We start from the raw sequence: 19058 nt of genomic DNA, 5'->3' as shown, positions 1-19058 counted from the left end.
GATTCCGATAGCTGATTTCGACCACCTTTATTTAACATATTGACATGAAAAGAGGAACAAGCATTAGCCATTTTACATTACTTAAGTCACATATGTACGGATCATGATCAACTCAACATTTTAGCTAATTTTTTTCCCCTTGCGAATATGATGTCTTTTTGGGCGATTTCAACACTTAATACTTCTACAAGTATGGTCACTTGTATTGATAAACCCTTTTGTTTCAAGTTCAAACTTGGCTAATACACATATACACACTAGTAAGCATCCTCTCCCTTTCCATCAATTTAACACATGCATTGCTCATTAACATGCAAAAGTTATATTCGGCCTTAGCACACAACTTGCTAGCCGATTCTTCTCCATTTAGCAACCAATGCACATATGTGCTCACTCAAAAATGCTAAAAAGGAGGTTCAAGAATCATCAAGCCACCATCACTTGCATCATTAACAAGCTTCATATTTAGCATGCAATGGCATTAACACAAACTCCACCAGGCCGAATCTTAACTCATCCTGATGCCTCATCACCACAACATCAAACATCAACCAAGAATGATGCATCCATGGCCGAGTGTCATTTCCATCACATAGCAAGATTTAGACCATGGGCTAGGTAGAACTCAAGCTAACAACTAAAACATGCATGCATCTCATGGAACATCATCAAACATACCTTAGCCTAGCTACATGCATGGCCGAACCTCTTCAACCTTTCTTCTTCCTTCCTCCTTAAAATTTTGGCCAAGGATGAACCAAAGGATGAGCATTTTTTTTCTTTGTTTTTTTCTTTCTAGTTTCGGCTAAATGAAGATGAGAAAGGATGAACAAAAATTTTCTCCTTTCTTTTCTTTAGCTCACGGCAATGGGGGGGGGAAACAACTACACACATTTTTTTTTGTATTCATCATACTCCTTTTCATTATTTATGCCCATGCCCCTTATTTTATTTTTTCCTACATACCTCACTAGCCAACATGTTCCCAACATGTTTCCACCCATAGCATGGCCAACCACTAGCTCAAATTTTGGGTAATTTGACATGCAAACCCATCATTTTCACAACATGCATTAATAGACCATTTTAAATTAGCCTATCATATTTTCACCATGTCTCATATCAATCCTATTTAATAATTTCTCATGCAATTGGCAAAATTGGAGAATGAAACTTCCACATACTCATGTACACACATAATAAGCATAGAATATGGAAATTAATTATTTTTATGACTCGGTTTTGTGGTCCGAAACCACTTCCCGACTAGGGTCAATTTTGGGCTGTCACAACTCTCCCCCACTTAAGAAATTTTCGTCCCCGAAAATCTTACCGGTAAATAGGTTTGGGTATCGTTCTTTCATTGAGCTCTCAGTTTCCCAAGTAGGTTCCTCGATCCCGTGTTTGAGCCATAACACCTTAACTAACGGAACCCTTTTGTTTCGCAACTCCTTCACTTCACGAGCTAGGATACGCATCGGCTCTTCTTCATAACTCATATCGGCTTGAATTTCAACCTCTGATGGGCTAATTATGTGCGATGGATCAGATCGATAGCATCGAAGCATCGAAATATGAAAGAGTCGTGAATCTTTTCAAGCTCAGGGGGCAAAATCAATCTATACGCAACCGGACCAACTCGTTCGGAGATTTCGTACGGCCAATGAATCTCAGGCTCAACTTGCCCTTACGCCAAACCTGAGTACCTTTTTCCAAGGCGAAACTTTAAGGAACACTTTATCTCCCACCTGATATTCAATGTCCTTTCGTTTCAAATCCGCATACGATTTTTTTTTGACGATCTGTGGCTGCTTTCAGACTTTCACGGATTACCTTTACTTTCTATTCGGCATCCTTAATCAAATCAACTCCGAAAATTTTACTTTCACCGAGCTCGGTCCAAAACAATGGTGTATGACATTTACGATCGTACAAAGCCTCGTAAGGTGCCATCTTAATACTTGATTGAAAACTATTATTGTAAGCGAATTCAATCAAAGGTAAATACCATTCTCATGAACTACTGAACTCGAGGATGCAACATCTCAACATATCCTCAAGTATCTGAATTATCCGCTCAGATTGACCATCGGTTTGGGGATGAAAAGCAGTGCTAAAATGCAGCTTGGTACCCAAAGCTTCTTGCAATTTCCTCCAAAATCGCGAGGTGAATCTCGGATCTCTATCCGACACGATAGAAATAGGTACCCCGTGTAATCTCACAATCTGAGAAACATACAATTCGGCTAGTTTATCCAATAAAAAATCCGTACACACGGGGATAAAGTAAGCCGACTTAGTCAGTCTATCGACAACAACCCAAATCGCATCCTTCTTACTTGTTGACCATGGCAGTCCGGACACAAAGTCCATTGTGACTCGATCCCATTTCCACTCGAGTATCATGATCGGCTGGAGTAATCCTGAAGGCACTTGATGTTCCGCTTTCACTTGTTGACATATTAAACATCTCGAAACAAAGTCGGAGATGTCTCGTTTCATACCATGCCACCAAAATCGACGTTTCAAATCGTTGTACATTTTCGTACCCCCCGGGTGAATTGACATTCGGCTACATTGGGCTTCGTTCAGAATCATCGAAATGAGTTCCGAATTCCTTGGAACACACAAACGACTTCTGAACCTCAAACAATCATCATCATCAATTTGAAACTCCGATTCCTTGTTCGGAACACACTCAGCCCGTTTTGCAACCAATTCATCATCGACTTTCTGAGCTTCACGAATTTGATGAGTCAATAATGGTTTGGCTTTTAATTCAGCTACTAACACATTGTCGGGTAGAACAGACAAATGCACATTCATCGCTCGTAAACCAAACAATGACTTCCGACTTAAGGCGTCCGCAACCACATTAGCCTTTCCCGGGTGGTAATCAATGACAAGCTCGTAATATTTCAACAACTCAAGCCAACGTCTTTGTCGCAGATTCAAGTCTCGCTGAGTCATCAAATATTTGAGACTTTTGTGATCCGAAAATACATGGCACTTCTCACCAAACAATAATGTCGCCATATTTTTAAAGCAAATACGATGGCAGCTAGTTCAAGATCATGGGTCGGATAATTTTTCTCATGTGGCTTTAATTGTCTCGACGCATAGGCCACCACTCGACTTTCTTGCATCAATACGCAACCCAACCCAAGTAGGGATGCGTCACTATAAATGACAAACTCTTTGCCTGATTCGGGTTGCACTAAAATTGGAGCTTCAGTCAAATAAGTTTTTAGTTGATCAAAACTTTTCTGACATTTCTCCGTCCATTCGAACTTAACATCCTTTTGAAGTAGCTTCGTCATTGGTGTGGCTATCATCGAGAAACCTTTGACAAATCGTCGATAATAACCGGCGAGTCCCAGGAAGCTCCGAACTTCAGTAATATTTCTTGGAGGCTTCCAGTTAAGTATGGCTGAAATTTTGTTCGGGTCAACTCGAATACCCGATGCGGATACCACATGACCCAAGAAGCTAACCTCTCTTAACCAGAACTCACACTTACTGAACTTAGCATATAACTGCTTATCCCGCAAAATTTGCAACACCAGTCTCAGGTGCTCAGCATGTTCGGTCTCATCTCTTGAATAGACCAAGATGTCATCAATGAACACAACTACGAACCGATCCAAATATGGTCTGAAGATCCGATTCATCAAATCCATAAATACCGCAGGGGCATTAGTGAGCCCAAACGGCATCACTAAGAACTCGTAGTGACCATATCTCGTTCTGAAGGCAGTTTTGGGTATGTCCGAATCTCGAATTCGCAACTGATAATAGCCCGATCTCAAATCTATTTTTGAGAACACTGAGGCTCCCTTCAGTTGGTCAAACAAATCAGCGATACGTGGTAACGGATATTTGTTCTTTATCGTCACTTCATTCAGTTGACGATAGTCAATGCATAACCTCATGGTTCCGTCCTTCTTTTTCACGAACAATACTGGTGCACCCCAAGGTGAGAAACTTGGTCGAGCAAAACCTCTATCCGTCAATTCTTGCAACTGAGCTTTCAACTCTTTTAACTCGGTTGGTGCCATACGATACGGAGCTATCGAAATCGGCGTAGTCTCAGGTACAAGCTCAATACCAAACTCTACCTCCCGAACAGGTGGTAAACTCGGTAATTCTTCAGGAAAAACATCCGGGTATTCACAAACCACCGGCACAGATTCGAGTTTCTTTTCTAATTCTTTGTCATCCAGTACATACGCAAGGTATGCTTCGCACCCTTTTCTTACATATTTCTGGGCCAACATTGCTGATATTACAGCTGGCATCCCCTCCAAGTCCGTAGACTCAACTCGGATTACTTCGTTATTTGCGCACCTCAAATCAATAGTCTTGCTTTTGCAATTCACAACCGCATCATGCGCGGTCAACCAATCCAAACCAAGAATAACATCAAATTCATCAAACGGCAAAAGCATCAAGTCCGCCGGAAAACAGGAACCTCGAATTTCTAGGGGACATTTCTTACACACTTTGTCGACCAGCACGTAACGACCCAAGGGATTGACACCCGAATTACGAACTCAGTAGACTCAATGGGTAAAGTCTTACTGGATGCTAAGGTTTCACATATGTAAGAATGAGTAGAACCGGGGTCAATCAAAGCAATTATATTAGTATCAAAGAGTGTAAAAATACTGGTAATAACATCAGGCGAAGAAGTATCCTCGCGGGACGTATAGCATAAGCTCTAGCAGGCGCACGAGCCTCGGATCTGGTCGTAGCATCTCTAGATCCTCTCTGACCACCACCAGCATTGCCCGTATTTTCAGATGGTCTACCTCGAGCAGTGGTAGCACCCGGTTTCCCACTCTGATTTACATTCTGTTCAGACAACCTCGGGCAATCTTTAATGAAGTGGTCAACTGATCCGCACTTGTAACAGGAGCGGTCAGGGAATCTACAACTCCCCGAATGCCATTTACCGCAATATCGACATTTCGTTCTGTCTCGACGTTCATCCCCAACACTGGCGACCGAAGTGCCTCGTGTACCCACAGGGGGTCGATCACGATCTCGTCTAAAAAGGCCCGAAGTGCCTCTCGACCAGCCCACATCATCTCGAAATTTCTTCGATGCCTGTTGAAGAGACTTTCCCGAGGATCTTTTACGAAACTCTCCAGTTCCCTCATCAACTTTTTGTTTTTCTTTTCTAAGCTCTTCGGCTTTACAAGCTCGCTCGACAAGTACTACGAACTCTCGTATTTCAAGAACGCCAACGAACATTTTTATATCTTCATTCAGCCCATCCTCGAAGCGTTTACACATAATAGCCTCAGACGAAACACATTCCCGAGCGTATCTACTAAGTCTAACAAATTTTCGCTCGTAATCAGTAACTAACATAGAACCTTGCTTAAGCTCAAGAAATTCCTTCCATTTTTATCAACAAATCTCTGACTGATATACTTTTTCCGAAACTCAGTTTGGAAAAACTCCCAAGTTACTTGCTCTCGGGCACAACAGAAGTCAGAGTACTCCACCAATAGTAGGCAGAATCGCGTAGCAAGGAGATAGTACACTTTAGGCATTCATCGGGTGTACAAGATAGCTCATCGAGTACCCGGATAGTGTTGTCCAACCAAAATTCAGCTTGCTCGCATCGTCGCTATCCGTAGCCTTAATTCAGTAGCCCCATGTTTTCGGATTCTGTCAACTGGGGCTTATTTGACCTTATTTGGTCAGTTACCGGAGGTATTGTAGGTGCGGGGTGGTATTAGTTGGGAATGGAGGTTGTGGAACAGCCGTATTAGTTCGAATGTATTGGTTGAACCAATCATTCATCACGCTATAGAAAGCTTGTCTAGCTTCATCATTCGGGTTACTAGCATTAGGTTGAGAGTCCGCCGGTGCTGTCCCTTGTGCGGGAGCAGGCGCCACACTCTCAAGATCATCAGCTACCTCTCGATCGGGATCGGGATCCATTACTATAAATTAACACATTTGCAAATGTCAGAAATCACCACACTATCCAATAATCACATAAAATGGCATGTATAGCTAGACCCAACGCATTACGGTAGTCCTAGAATCGACTAAACCGTAGCTCTGATACCAATCAAATGTAACACCCTGAACCCGAGACCGACACCGGAGTCGAACACGAGGTGTTAACAGACTTTAAACCCCTTATAAAAATATTTCCCAGACACTGCCAATCTGCGTACTAGTCGCTTTAAAAATCATATCTTGAGTTTCACAACTCGAAAATCAGTTTCGTGATTTTTCCCTGAAACTAGACTCATATGCCCATCTACATATATTTTTCTAGAATTTTTGGTCGGGCCAATTAGTACAGTTTATTAGTCAAAGTCTCCCATGTTACAGGGATCGACTACCCTGACCTTTGCGCATTACGACTTGGATATCTCCTTGTACAGGGCTCCAATACTGATACCGTTTGTTTCTATAGAAACTAGACTCAGAGAGGAATCTATCCATATATGGTATGACTCCTAATTATGTCTGGTTAATTTGTAATGAATTTCCAAAGTAGGAACAGGAAATCCAGAAACCGTTCTGGCCCTATCTCACGAGAACCTGAATATCTCTTAACATACTATCCGTATGATTGTTTCGTTACTTTCCTATGAAAGTAGATTCATCAAGGTTTGTTTAATTAATTTATTCACTATTTAATTTCATTCCTACTATTTTTAGTGATTTTCCAAATCTACATCACTGCTGCTGTCAGCATCTGCCTTTAAGGTAGACTTTACCTATTTCATGGTTTCCATGATTCAACTAGCCCTTTTTGCATAAATAGCACAATTTATGAAAGTGATTAACCATCCCCGTGGCCAATCCTTGTCAAGCATATCCACACCAAATGATTATAACATTATATTCAAACACATATAAGCCATTTTCGCATGGCTATCCAAAATTTATACAAGTCCAAAAGGTCCACGACCCACAACAAACGGGTAGTCCTATACATGCCATTTCGAAGTTCAACCAAATTGTACCAAAAGGGGGCTTTGATAGTGTGGGCGACTTTGACCTCAAGATCCCGAGTCCGGTAGCTGGAGAACCAAATCTATAAAACAGAGGAGCAATGAAACGGAGTAAGCAATTTATGCTTAGTAAGTTTTGAGCAAGGAATTCCAGCACAACAAAAGTATAGCATTCATATAGCTAAACGGATAATTTCATATGCACAAATTTACGATATCGTACTTGCTTCACATTATCAACCCTTATGTACATACACAAAAGATCAACTCAGCCAAAGGCCGGTAGCTCGTTTATCAACTGAGCGAATACTTATTTGTAAGGGCTCAACTAAATTCAAGCACATACGAAACATACCTCAATGTTGGGATGTTTCGAGAGTATTAACTGGAATTTTACAGCAAGTTCATTCATTCCCAAATCACGTACCTTCGGAATTTAACCGGATATAGCTCCTCGTTCAAATGCCTTCGGGACATAGCCCGGTTATAGTAATTCGCGCAAATGCCTTCGGGACTTAACCCGGATTTAGTAACTCGCACAAATGCCTTCGGGCTTAGCCCGGAATTAGTATCTCGCACAAATGCCTTCGGGCTTAGCCCGGAATTAGTATCTCGCACAAATGCCTTCGGATCTTAGTCCGGATATTGTCACTTAGCACAAGCCTTCGGGACTTAGCCCGGACATCATTCAAATAACCATGCACATTTAACAATAAATCATGGCCCATTCATATTTCATTTTCGTTAGCAAAACTCAAACACAAGACATTTATCATTCTTGCAAATTCAGCTCAATAGCCACACAAAGAGCATGATTTTAATTTGCTTAAAATATGATCTAATTACATCATAATTTAAGCTCTTTTACTCAAGAACTTACCTCGGTGTTGTCGAACGATTCCGATAGCTATTCGACCACTTTTCCTTCCCTTTATCGGATTTAGTTCCCCTTCGCTCTTGAGCTTAATTAAACAAATAAATTGATTTAATCATTTGAGCATCGAAAAGAGGAACACAAGGCACTTAGCCCATATTTATACATTAGACATTAAAGTCACATATGTACGGAATCATGAATCAAACTCAACATTTTAGCTAATTTTTTCCCCCTTGGCCGAATATGCATGTCTATTTTGGGGCTGATTTCAACACTTAATACATTCTACAAGTATGGTCACTTGTATTGACTAAACACCCTTTTGTTTCAAGTTCAAAACTTGGCTAATACACACATATACACACTAGTAAAGCATCCTCTCCCTTTCCATCAATTTAACACATGCATTGCTCATTAACATGCAAAAGTTATATTCGGCCTTAGCACACAACTTGCTAGCCGATTCTTCTCCATTTAGCAACCAATGCACATATGTGCTCACTCAAAAATGCTAAAAATAAGGTTCAAGAATCATCAAGCCACCATCACATGCATCATTAACAAGCTTCATATTTAGCATGCAATGGCATTAACACAAACTCCACCCAGGCCGAATCTTAACTCATCCTCATGCCTCATCACCACAACATCAAACATCAACCAAGAATGATGCATCCATGGCCGAGTGCCATTTCCATCACATAGCAAGATTTAGACCATGGGCTAGGTAGAACTCAAGCTAACAACTAAAACATGCATGCATCTCATGGAACATCATCAAACATACCTTAGCCTAGCTACATGCATGGCCGAACCTCTTCAACCTTTCTTCTTCCTTCCTCCTTAAAATTTTTGGCCAAGGATGAACCAAAGGATGAGCATTTTTTTTCTTTGTTTTTTCTTTCTAGTTTCGGCTAAATGAAGATGAGAAAGGATGAACAAAAATTTTCTCCTTTCTTTTCTTTAGCTCACAGCAATGGGGGGGAAACAACTACACACATTTTTTTTTTGTATTCATCATACTCCTTTTCATTATTTTATGCCCATGCCCCTTATTTTATTTTTTCCTACATACCTCACTAGGCCAACATGTTCCCAACATGTTTCCACCCATAGCATGGCCAACCACTAGCTCAAATTTTGGGTAATTTGACATGCAAACCCATCATTTTCACAACATGCATTAATAGACCATTTTAAATTAGCCTATCATATTTTCACCATGTCTCATATCAATCCCTATTTAATAATTTCTCATGCAATTGGCAAAATTGGAGAATGAAACTTCCACATACTCATGTACACACATAATAAGCATAGAATATGGAAATCAATTATTTTTATGACTCGGTTTTGTGGTCCCGAAACCACTTCCCGACTAGGGTCAATTTGGGCTGTCACAAGATCTTTACTAGTTTTTTTGAATATGATAAGTCAGGTTTTAATTCAATTTCATATGGTCATATGTATCCCGGTCTGAGCGTTCCTTTCTTTTTAGATCAATATACGATTTTTAACGGTTTAAGTTGGCTTCCAAATAGTTTCGGATAATGCAGACTTTATTTTATGTTTCTCTAATTAAATCAGTCCCGACTAGTTTTCTTTCACTCAATTCTGACCAGTGTAATGGAGTTTTGTAATTAAAAATTTCAAATGAGTAATCTTTTATAACCTAAATGAAATGTGTGGATTTGGTGAGTCCGCCAACAACATTCAAGATTACTTCTTTCTTTTTTAGTGATAGCAATAAACTTGATACGAAGTCCATAATGACTTGATCCAATTTCCACTCTAGAACCATCATAGGTCGTAACAAACTTGACGGAACTCGATGCTAAGCATTATCTTGCTAACATAACAAACTTCTTGTCACATATTTTGAAATCTCTCTTCTTATACTTTACTATCAATAAAACAATTTTGTGAACTTAAACACTTTAATACTGCCCTGATAACATGAACAGGTATTGTTGTGAGCTTCACGTAAGTTATCTCATTTCAGTTTTGAATCTTTTGGCATACTCAAATAGTTACAAAGACGTCGATTTTTGTTATCATTAATACTAAATTCAGAAGTACAAATCTTCATTTAACTAGCAATCTTCAAATTGTCTTTATGAAATTCCTGAATTCTCTGAAGAAATATCGGTTTAGTTCTCAAATCTATTGAAAATAGAATCGTCATAATCGTCATAACTCCAAGCCAAACGAGTATTCACAATAAGCTCTGCCAACCATTTCCAAACTCAATGAAATTAGCAGTTTTCTGTAATAGTTTCATTAATGGTAATACGACCACCACGAAGCCTCAATTAACCATTTGTAACACTTACTTATTCTTAGAAATTGTGCTCTTCCGTACATTATTCGGAGGTTTACAAATCAAAACTGATGATCTTTTTTTCGGATCAATACAAATACTTTTAGCCGATGTTACATGTTCTAGAAATCTTGCTTCGAGAAGTTAGATTTCACACTTGATGAATTTGGCATACAATTGCTTTTCTCGTAAAGTCTACAGTACAAATCTTAGACGTTGATCAAGTTTATCTCTATTCCTCAAGTAAAATAGGATAACATCAGTACAAAACAATAGATATCTATTATTTGCAATAGTTTCGTTTAATTGTCTGCAACTAATACGAAATCTAAAAGTTTCGTATTTCTTTTTCATAATTGGGATCAAAGTATTCCAAGGTGACACACTCAAATAAATGAACTTTTGGTTTAATAGCTCTTGCAATTGAGGCTTCAATTCTTTCTATATTTTCAGCACTATATTATATGGTGTAATAGATATTGAAGCAGTTTCCAATGCTAATTCAATAACAAATTCAACTTTTCTTTTGGATGAAAACTCTAGCAAATTTTCTGTGAACACATTAAAGAATACATTAACCATCAGACTTGTTTTATCTTCAGTTTATATATTTTGTATCTATAATGCAAGACCTTTTTAGATCAATATTTGAGCATATAACATTACCATGATATTGGTGGAATATTCAAATCTATCATCTCGATCATTAATCGATTTACTCTTCTATTATCATAATACAATCCACTTCTATTTACAATTTATATCATTTCATAACAAGTTAACCAATCTATATCAGGACTAATGTCAAATTTTAAGGAAATGTACCATGAATGACTTCAGAAAAAACAACTTTCTCATGAACTTGAATAACATAAGCCTTGACAACAGCCTGAGCTTCAGATCTGATAATCGTATTTGTAACAGGCCTAATTTGCTCGGACCCATACCAAAACCAAAATAAAAAAACAAAATAATAAAATAAAACCCAAGATATTACAAACACAAATAACCAGCCCAAATTAGAAATCTCAAATACAAATGTCCAAGCACCCTACAAGCCTAAATCATTAACCCTAAATCCAAACAAACACTAAGCCCAAAGTTACACGGCCCAACAGGCCCAAAAATAAAAAATATCTCAGAACCCTAGGGCTCCCTTGCGCCGCAGCCAACACCCCCATGTACGGCTGCCAGCGCCCTTCGCCTCCGTACGCTCCACGTCGCCTCCTCCATACACCACAGCTGGCTTTGTACCTACAAATCATACGAAAACAACAGGAAAAATAGCAAGCACAAAGGAGCGAAATTTTGTATTTTTCTCTATTTTTCGTTCGGCTATAAAGCCATTTTGATTTTGATTGTATTTGACTGCGAACAAAAATCAATACAAAAAAGGGCACAATAGCAATCAAAAGAATCAAATCCAAAGTTTAAAAGGTGTCATTTTTTAATCTTTTTTGGGGATTTCTCTTCGTGTTCATGTTTCCTTTTTATTATTTTGTTTATTTTTGTTTTTTACAAATCTATTTTAAATAAAAAAAGGGCAAAAATAGAAGGAAAGGGAAGCTTACCTGAATTCGCTTTCGGCAGAGGTAGAGGTGCATGAAGCACCGATAACCCCCATGAGCTGGCCAAGGCAGGGATAGAGAGAAAAGCCTCCCTTTTCTCTGTTTTTTTAAATAGAGTGGTGGAAATGGCTAATTTAAAAAAAATTGGTTTAAATAAGAGAATAAAACGACGCCGTTTAGTGGTTAAGTCTCAGAGACCCAAAACGGTGTCGTTTTGAGCCTTACACATCCGACTCGACCGCTCCAGCCTAGGATTCGTGTGTTTTTAATCGGAAGGGCTAATTGCGCTTTTAGCCCTTTCGCTTTTTTATTATTTTGCAATTAAGTTTTTATCTTTTTTAATTTTCGCCCATTAGTTTATTTCGTTTCCAATTTAGTCCCTCCTACAACTGTGCGATTTGGATGGGAGGAATAATTTCCCTTTTGGTCCCTCCTTGTTATTCGCGCATTCAAATTGGTCCTTTTCTTTTTATATTTATTTCAAATTTTCCCTGAATTTATGTTTTAAATTCAATTTGGTCCCCTTTTTTTAGTTATTTTGCTATTTTATTATTAAAATTAATTAATTAATTATTACTATTATTATTATTTTTACGATACTATTATTTTCTATTTTTACTATTATTATTACTATCATTATTATTATTACTATTATTGTTTTTTATTATTATTTATATTATTGTTGTTATTATTATTCCTTATTTTATTATTATATTCTATTATTATTACTATTGTTGTTGTCTTTACTATTATTATTATTATTATTATTATATTATTATTATTATTATTATTATCATTATTACTATTATTATTTTTTTACTATTATTATTTCTTGTTTATTTTTTATTTTAAAATTTTATTGGCTTATTTATTTACTCTTTTAGATTTATTTATTATTTTTCTTTTTATCAGCTTTTTGGTTTTATTTATTTTACTCTATTTTTGTTCTTATTATTGTCATTCATATTAATGCATCTATTATTATTCTGTCACGCATATTGATATCAAAATTTATTTTTACATTTTACTACCAATTCGTATTGCCTTTTTACCCGATACATTTTAAAAAATGTTGTTTTTTAATAATTCGTGTTTTAAGATTCGAGAGGTCATACCCTAACTTACGGGGCTTCGATTTTCTTGATAAATCCAAACCAAATAAACATTTTTAAAATTTTTAATGTTCCAGGGAATTAAGAAAAGATCTTATTCTAACTTAAGGAATATGATTTCTTTCTAAAACCGAGATAGTCAAATTTCTTTCAAAATAAACAAAATTTTCGGGGTTTATTCTCATTTCGAGGGTTTAAGACATTGTGTCCTAACTTACGGGACATAATTCTTTTCCTCGATTAACGTGAAATACGCCCTTTTTCTCAAAAAAAATTCAGTTAAATAACTTTTTAACAAAGGATCGTATTTTAAATCTCTTCAAAGTTCTCAATTTTCGACACTAAGACATTGATTAATCAATTACGTACCAATTTTGGGCGTATCAAAGGTACTAACCCTTCCTCGTGCGTAACTGACTCCCGAACCCATTTTTTGGATTTTGTAGACCAAAAACCATTGTTTTAATAAATTTAAATTTTTGTTAAAATGATTGAATTACTAGGTGATCCGGTCACACCTAAATAAAAAGGATTGGTGGCGACTCCCATTTTCGTTTTCAAATCAAAGTCGACCCCATTTTTCAAGAAAGATGGTTTTGACAGTATCTTTAATCTCCACTTTACTGTCCCCCACACTACCATTATATTCCCAATCGTCTACTTTTCTGAGGAGTGGTCACAGATTTCATACTTTCTCTCTTTTTGATATGTTCAATTCAGACAATCTCGTTCTTTATTCCTAATAACCACATACATATAAGCCTCGTTATTTAGTCCACACTTACTTCGATGAGTTTTCCACTGTGAATACAAAATGATTTGTCTATTTTACGAACACTGCCAAAACTAGTTACTGATGTAGTCGGGGATCTCAAGTTACTCAATTTTAGCTTAACTTTTCGAAAATCTCGACGGAGATGTGAAATTAATATAAACATCTTTTGATTTCTTCAATAAATGAGTCAAAAATGATCTAGTCGTACTCTGTTTACTAGAATCTCGGAGTCTCAGCTTAGTCTACTCCCTTTCACTGCATATGTCTTCCAATTTCTGTGATCGTTCAGATAAAATTACAAACTCTTTCAATTTCACAGCTCTCACTAACATCTATATGCCCTCATTTAAACCCATTCAAAATGAGTATACATTTCAACTTCTGTCTATACAATATCTCTAGTATATTTATGGATTCTGATAAATTCTCATTCATTCGGAGTCTGATAAATTCTCATTCATTCTCTATTATACACGTAATTCTCTATTTCAGCTCTAGAATTTCTCTGTACTTCTTATCTAGATACAATCTGCTAGTGTATTTCTTTTTAAATTCCTATTGGAGGAAATTACAATTTACTTAATCTTTAAGAGTAACTACTATCAAAATTATTCATCTTCAATCAGCTTCATCTTTCAAAGTGACATATCATTTTAGACTATCTTCAGAAGAACATACAATTTCATCAAAAATTCACTGAGTAGTTTCCAGCAATATTAAGTTTTGACCAAATCATCATCAATTTTATCCCTGAATCATTCAGTTCCACGTTTTCGAATATTATCAACTGAAAGTCTGTGAACACTTACCCAATTTTGAAGATAAGGGAGTGTCGTGGAAGGCACAATCGGGGGTAGTTGCAAAGCCATAAGATTAACTCGTGTATCTCTAAGGACCATTAGTTCATCTTTTAAAAGAAAACACTTCTTATTTCACCATATGGCTTTTGCAGAACATCACACTAACAGTAGATCCTTAATTGGAAATATTACCATTTACCTTATCTGATATAGCACGATTAGAATCTGCTAACATAATAAATCTATAAGAAAACAAAGTCAAATCGGATCAAAAGAATCAAATTATCACATGTTATTGTGGCATGTATTTCTAGACTCAACATTCACTATGTTCAGTCCTAGAATCAACTAAATCGTAACTCTGATACTACTAAATGTAACACACCTAACTTGGTTCTGTTTCCAGACTCGGGCTACGGGATGTAACAATAATTAACGGAGCAACCACATATAATTTCAGCTTTAAATATTCAATTAAAAAGTAAAAATAATTCATAATCCTTATTTCAATTAAACATGAAACTATTTCATAAATAAACAATCAGCATTCAAATAAAACATGAGTCACATGATGATAGTCAATTCAAAGCATAATCTTCAAATATAGCTTTTCTCGAGCCTTATACAAGCTTATGAATGGGTTCAGTCACTCTCTTAAAAGAGAGGAATGAGAAGAGAAAAGAAAATAAGAAAAAGAGAGAAGTTGCATAGTGGTGCGCGGTGGTTGCCACGGTAGTGGAAGGTGTCACTAAGGGTGGCATTTGGAGAAAAATAAGATGGGAGAGGTGGCAAGGTGGTGGTTCAGTGGTTAGTTGATAGTGGTGCAAAGCTAGAAATAGTGGGAGAAAAAGAAAAAGAAAGCAAAAAAAAGAATGTTAAGAGCTAATCAAAAGAGAAAAAAAAGAAATGGGGAGGACAAATGGGTAGTGCAACAATGAGGGGAGGAGAGTGAAAGGATGGATGCAAAAGTGTGGTCAACCTTGTCTAGGTTCAATGAACCATTCATAAGGTAAAAATGGAGAAATTGGCAAGTTAGGGGGACAAAGGAGTGAAAAGGGGATTATGGTCTCCACAATTATGGTATGTTGACCAAAAGAAAAGGAAAGAATCTTCCCCTCTTATGGCAAGCTATGTTAGACAGGAAGGGCTTTAAGTACATGGGAAAAATCACAAAAAAAATAAATTAAAAATTGTAGAAGAGGAGACTTGAACCTAGGACCGTTAGGAAAATATTTAAACTTTTAACCACTAGGCCATTTCACTTTATTATAATCATTTTAACAGGAAAATAATTAAAACATGATATGATCTTTACTAAGGGTTTAAAACAAATTTGCATTGAAAAGAAATTAATGAGAGGGAAGGGATTCGAACTCAGATCATCAAGGATAGCTCCATCACTACTCAGTCATTACAATTGATATTTATTTATTATCAAATAAGCAAAAGATTATCTAAATAAAAATTCGGTCGTGACGACGCTTGGTTCATTAACCTAATTTCTACTAACCTAGTTTTTGGGATGTGATAGTCACATTTATATCTCAATATTCTTGGAGTCATTCACTCAGATGCCTAAGACAAAGCATCTTCCTAATTAGACTTGATAGACGACATATTAGTCCTCCAATCGATTTGCTCATTTTTTATTAGACTAAGGACATGTTTAGGTTCATCTACTAATACAAGTTATTTTCTCGTATTACTATTCGACCACGTAATGTCGCTTAGTATTATTTGAACATTAGTTAACTAGTGAGATAATATTTGCTTTTATTTTGCTTTGAAGGCAAAAACCATTGAGGATAATGTATAAAGGGTATTAATGTAATTTATAGATAATTCTATTAAAACAAACTATTTAAAAAAATACAAGTATACAAACGAATATACTACACTTAGAACATCATATCCAACAATATGGACTTAAAAAGCATTTTGCTCATGGAATCAAAGATTTGATCAAGCGATTAGAACTTTTAGATTTGAGCAAAACGTTGATCGAACTTGTGTTTATTAACATATTAAGGATGGTCTTTCTCATTTTATATGTCGATCACATTCTACTCATTAGAAATGATATAGGAACATTATCATTGGTTAAACTGTGGTTGGTCCAATAATTTAACATTAAGGACTTGGAAGATGCTAACTTTGTTCTAAGCATTCAAATCTTAAAGGATCAAAAGAACAAAGTGATAACTTTATCACAACTTTCATACATAGACAAGATATTAAAATGTTATGCAATGATCGATTTAAAAGAAAGGAACTCAACCTTTTCTATCAGGTTTTCATCTTTCTTTGGAGGACTGTCCTAAGACAATAAAAGAAAAAATACATGAGAAAAGTTTGTTCCACTTTGATAGTAGGAAGTCTCATGTATGGTATGTTATGCACACGTCCAAATATCTATTTTATAGTAGGTTTAGTGAGTCAATATCAATCGAATCCTAGTCTAAGACACTGGCAAATAGTTAAGCATATACTCAAGCAGTTACGGAGAATGAATGAATATATGCTTGTGTATTGTGAAGGAGGTCTTACTCTTATCAGATATACTGATTCTGACTTTGAAACATGTAGGGATTCGAGGAAATCAACATCAGGATGTGTCTTTGTCCTAAGTGGCTTCTAAGGCAATAAAAGAAGAAATACGACTTTAGAAGTTCCTTACGAATCTCGAGGTCATTCTTGGTATGGAAAAAATCTATCACACTATTGTGATAAATAAGTGGCAATAGCTAACCCCAAAGAAACCAAAAACCATAAGAGGATGAAACACATTAAAAGAAAGTATCACATTATAAGGAAGGCAGTAACAGATGAAATATTGGATGTAGTCAAAGCCGCACTAAAGGATAACCTTGCAAATCCTTTTACTAACACTCTAGTAACTAGGAGTTTAAGTAACATGTACAAGGCATAGGAATGCGAAATATAACTCATCTACTTCACAGAGGTGAGTGGATGACTGTTGGATCTAGTACCTCAAGTGTAGTATTTTCGTCTATATATACTTGTATTTTTCGAACAAATTGGTTTAATAAAATATCTATTGACTACATTAATATTTCTTATATATAGCCTTTAACGCTTTTTGTACATAAATAGAAGCAAATATTGGCTCACAGGTTATTTAACATTACGTGGTATTATGTGGTCAAACTGTAATACAGAAAGAAAACTTTTATTAGTAAATAACCTAAACATGTCTTTAATCTAATTAGAAAATGAGAAAATTGATTGAAAGATTAATATATCGTCTATTAAGTCTAATTAGGGAGATTCTTTGTCTTGAGCATCGAAGCGGATGACTCCCAGAAGATAGAAAAATAAATGTTACTGACTTGATTAACAGCACGTCGGACAAGACCCAAGTAGAATAGATCCTAGATTTGTTTATGGATTTCTTCAGTTGTGACATTTATAATGTGACATAACTTAATCTTAAGTGGATGATGGACTATGTATGTGTGATTCATATACTCTGATGTAAGTAAAAACATGAGTTTAAATAAATAAGGAACTAAAAGGTGGTACTTTAGGTATACAACTTCTGCAATATATAGCATCATTTCACAATAGTAGAATTCATAGCCCAACTAAAAGGTAAATGATATCTTCTCATCGGCATTAAATGATAGATAAAAAGTAAACAAGGTCACGAGTCATTTGTCTTTATGAAAAAGACTTGATTACTATTTGATAGAAATTGACTTTTCATGAAAGAAGATGTAATGGTTGCCATGAGTTAAAATAGGATTATATTGAGAGAATGGATTTATCCCAAATAGATTAAGGATATCCTATGAGGGTAACTCACTCATGATAAGGTCATTTGACAAGCACTTATTTAGTAGCTTTCGTAATGGTATATAATTAGAGAGAGCTTAATCACGATACTATAGTGGAATGACTTCGTGGCTAAATAAGTTTATAATTAATCGGCGAAAAGCTAGAATTTAATTATAAATTATTTAAGCCCTAATTATATATACTCAATTGATCCTTCGCTAATTCGTTGAAACAAGAATTGAATTACATGTAGAACCAAATGGATATAAATGAATGGAAATGATGAAGAGAAATGAGTTTCATTAACAAATGAATGTGTTTTCTCACTAAGTACAAAAATTACTTAAGAATTAATTTAAGGTTTTACGAATTATTATTTAATTAACTATAATTAAATAATTGAAATCGAAAATGGAATTAAATTAATTAGTCATTATAAATTCATTAAATAAGGAAATTAAATATATATATTTTCTTATAGATTTTATACGATAAAGTTGTTATGAAAAATTAGTTAATTAAATTAATTGAATAAATAATGTTTATTTTGAGAAATGGAAAATAAGCATTGGGTTGGATTAAATTATAAAGTGTTAGGTCAAAAGTTCAAGAAACACATATAATTAGCCTAATAAAGGAGAAGTCCAAATCCCTACATATTACATGAGATGGATCCCTACATATTACATGAGATGGGCAACAACCCAAGTGTTATTATCTAAGGTGTTTACTATTAAATAAATATATTCTTATTCAACTAGGATTCTCCTGTCTTTTTCTCTATAAATAGACACCTCTGGTAGAGGAAAATAAATGTAATTC

The 19058-nt window shown here is 35.8% G+C and overlaps 1 pseudogene; it reads right to left on the bottom strand.

Annotated features, from left to right (window-relative positions):
• Positions 1 to 11807, bottom strand: part of LOC107952932 (DEAD-box ATP-dependent RNA helicase 57-like) — a 53474-nt pseudogene extending 41667 nt beyond the window's left edge.
• Between the last annotated feature and the right edge of the window lie 7251 nt (positions 11808 to 19058).

Source organism: Gossypium hirsutum, chromosome A07 (assembly GCF_007990345.1).
Source record: "Gossypium hirsutum isolate 1008001.06 chromosome A07, Gossypium_hirsutum_v2.1, whole genome shotgun sequence".
In the NCBI taxonomy this organism is placed as follows: Eukaryota; Viridiplantae; Streptophyta; class Magnoliopsida; order Malvales; family Malvaceae; genus Gossypium; species Gossypium hirsutum.
The sequence above is the reverse complement of the archived record's forward strand: the minus strand, read 5'-3'. Positions and strand labels throughout refer to the sequence as shown.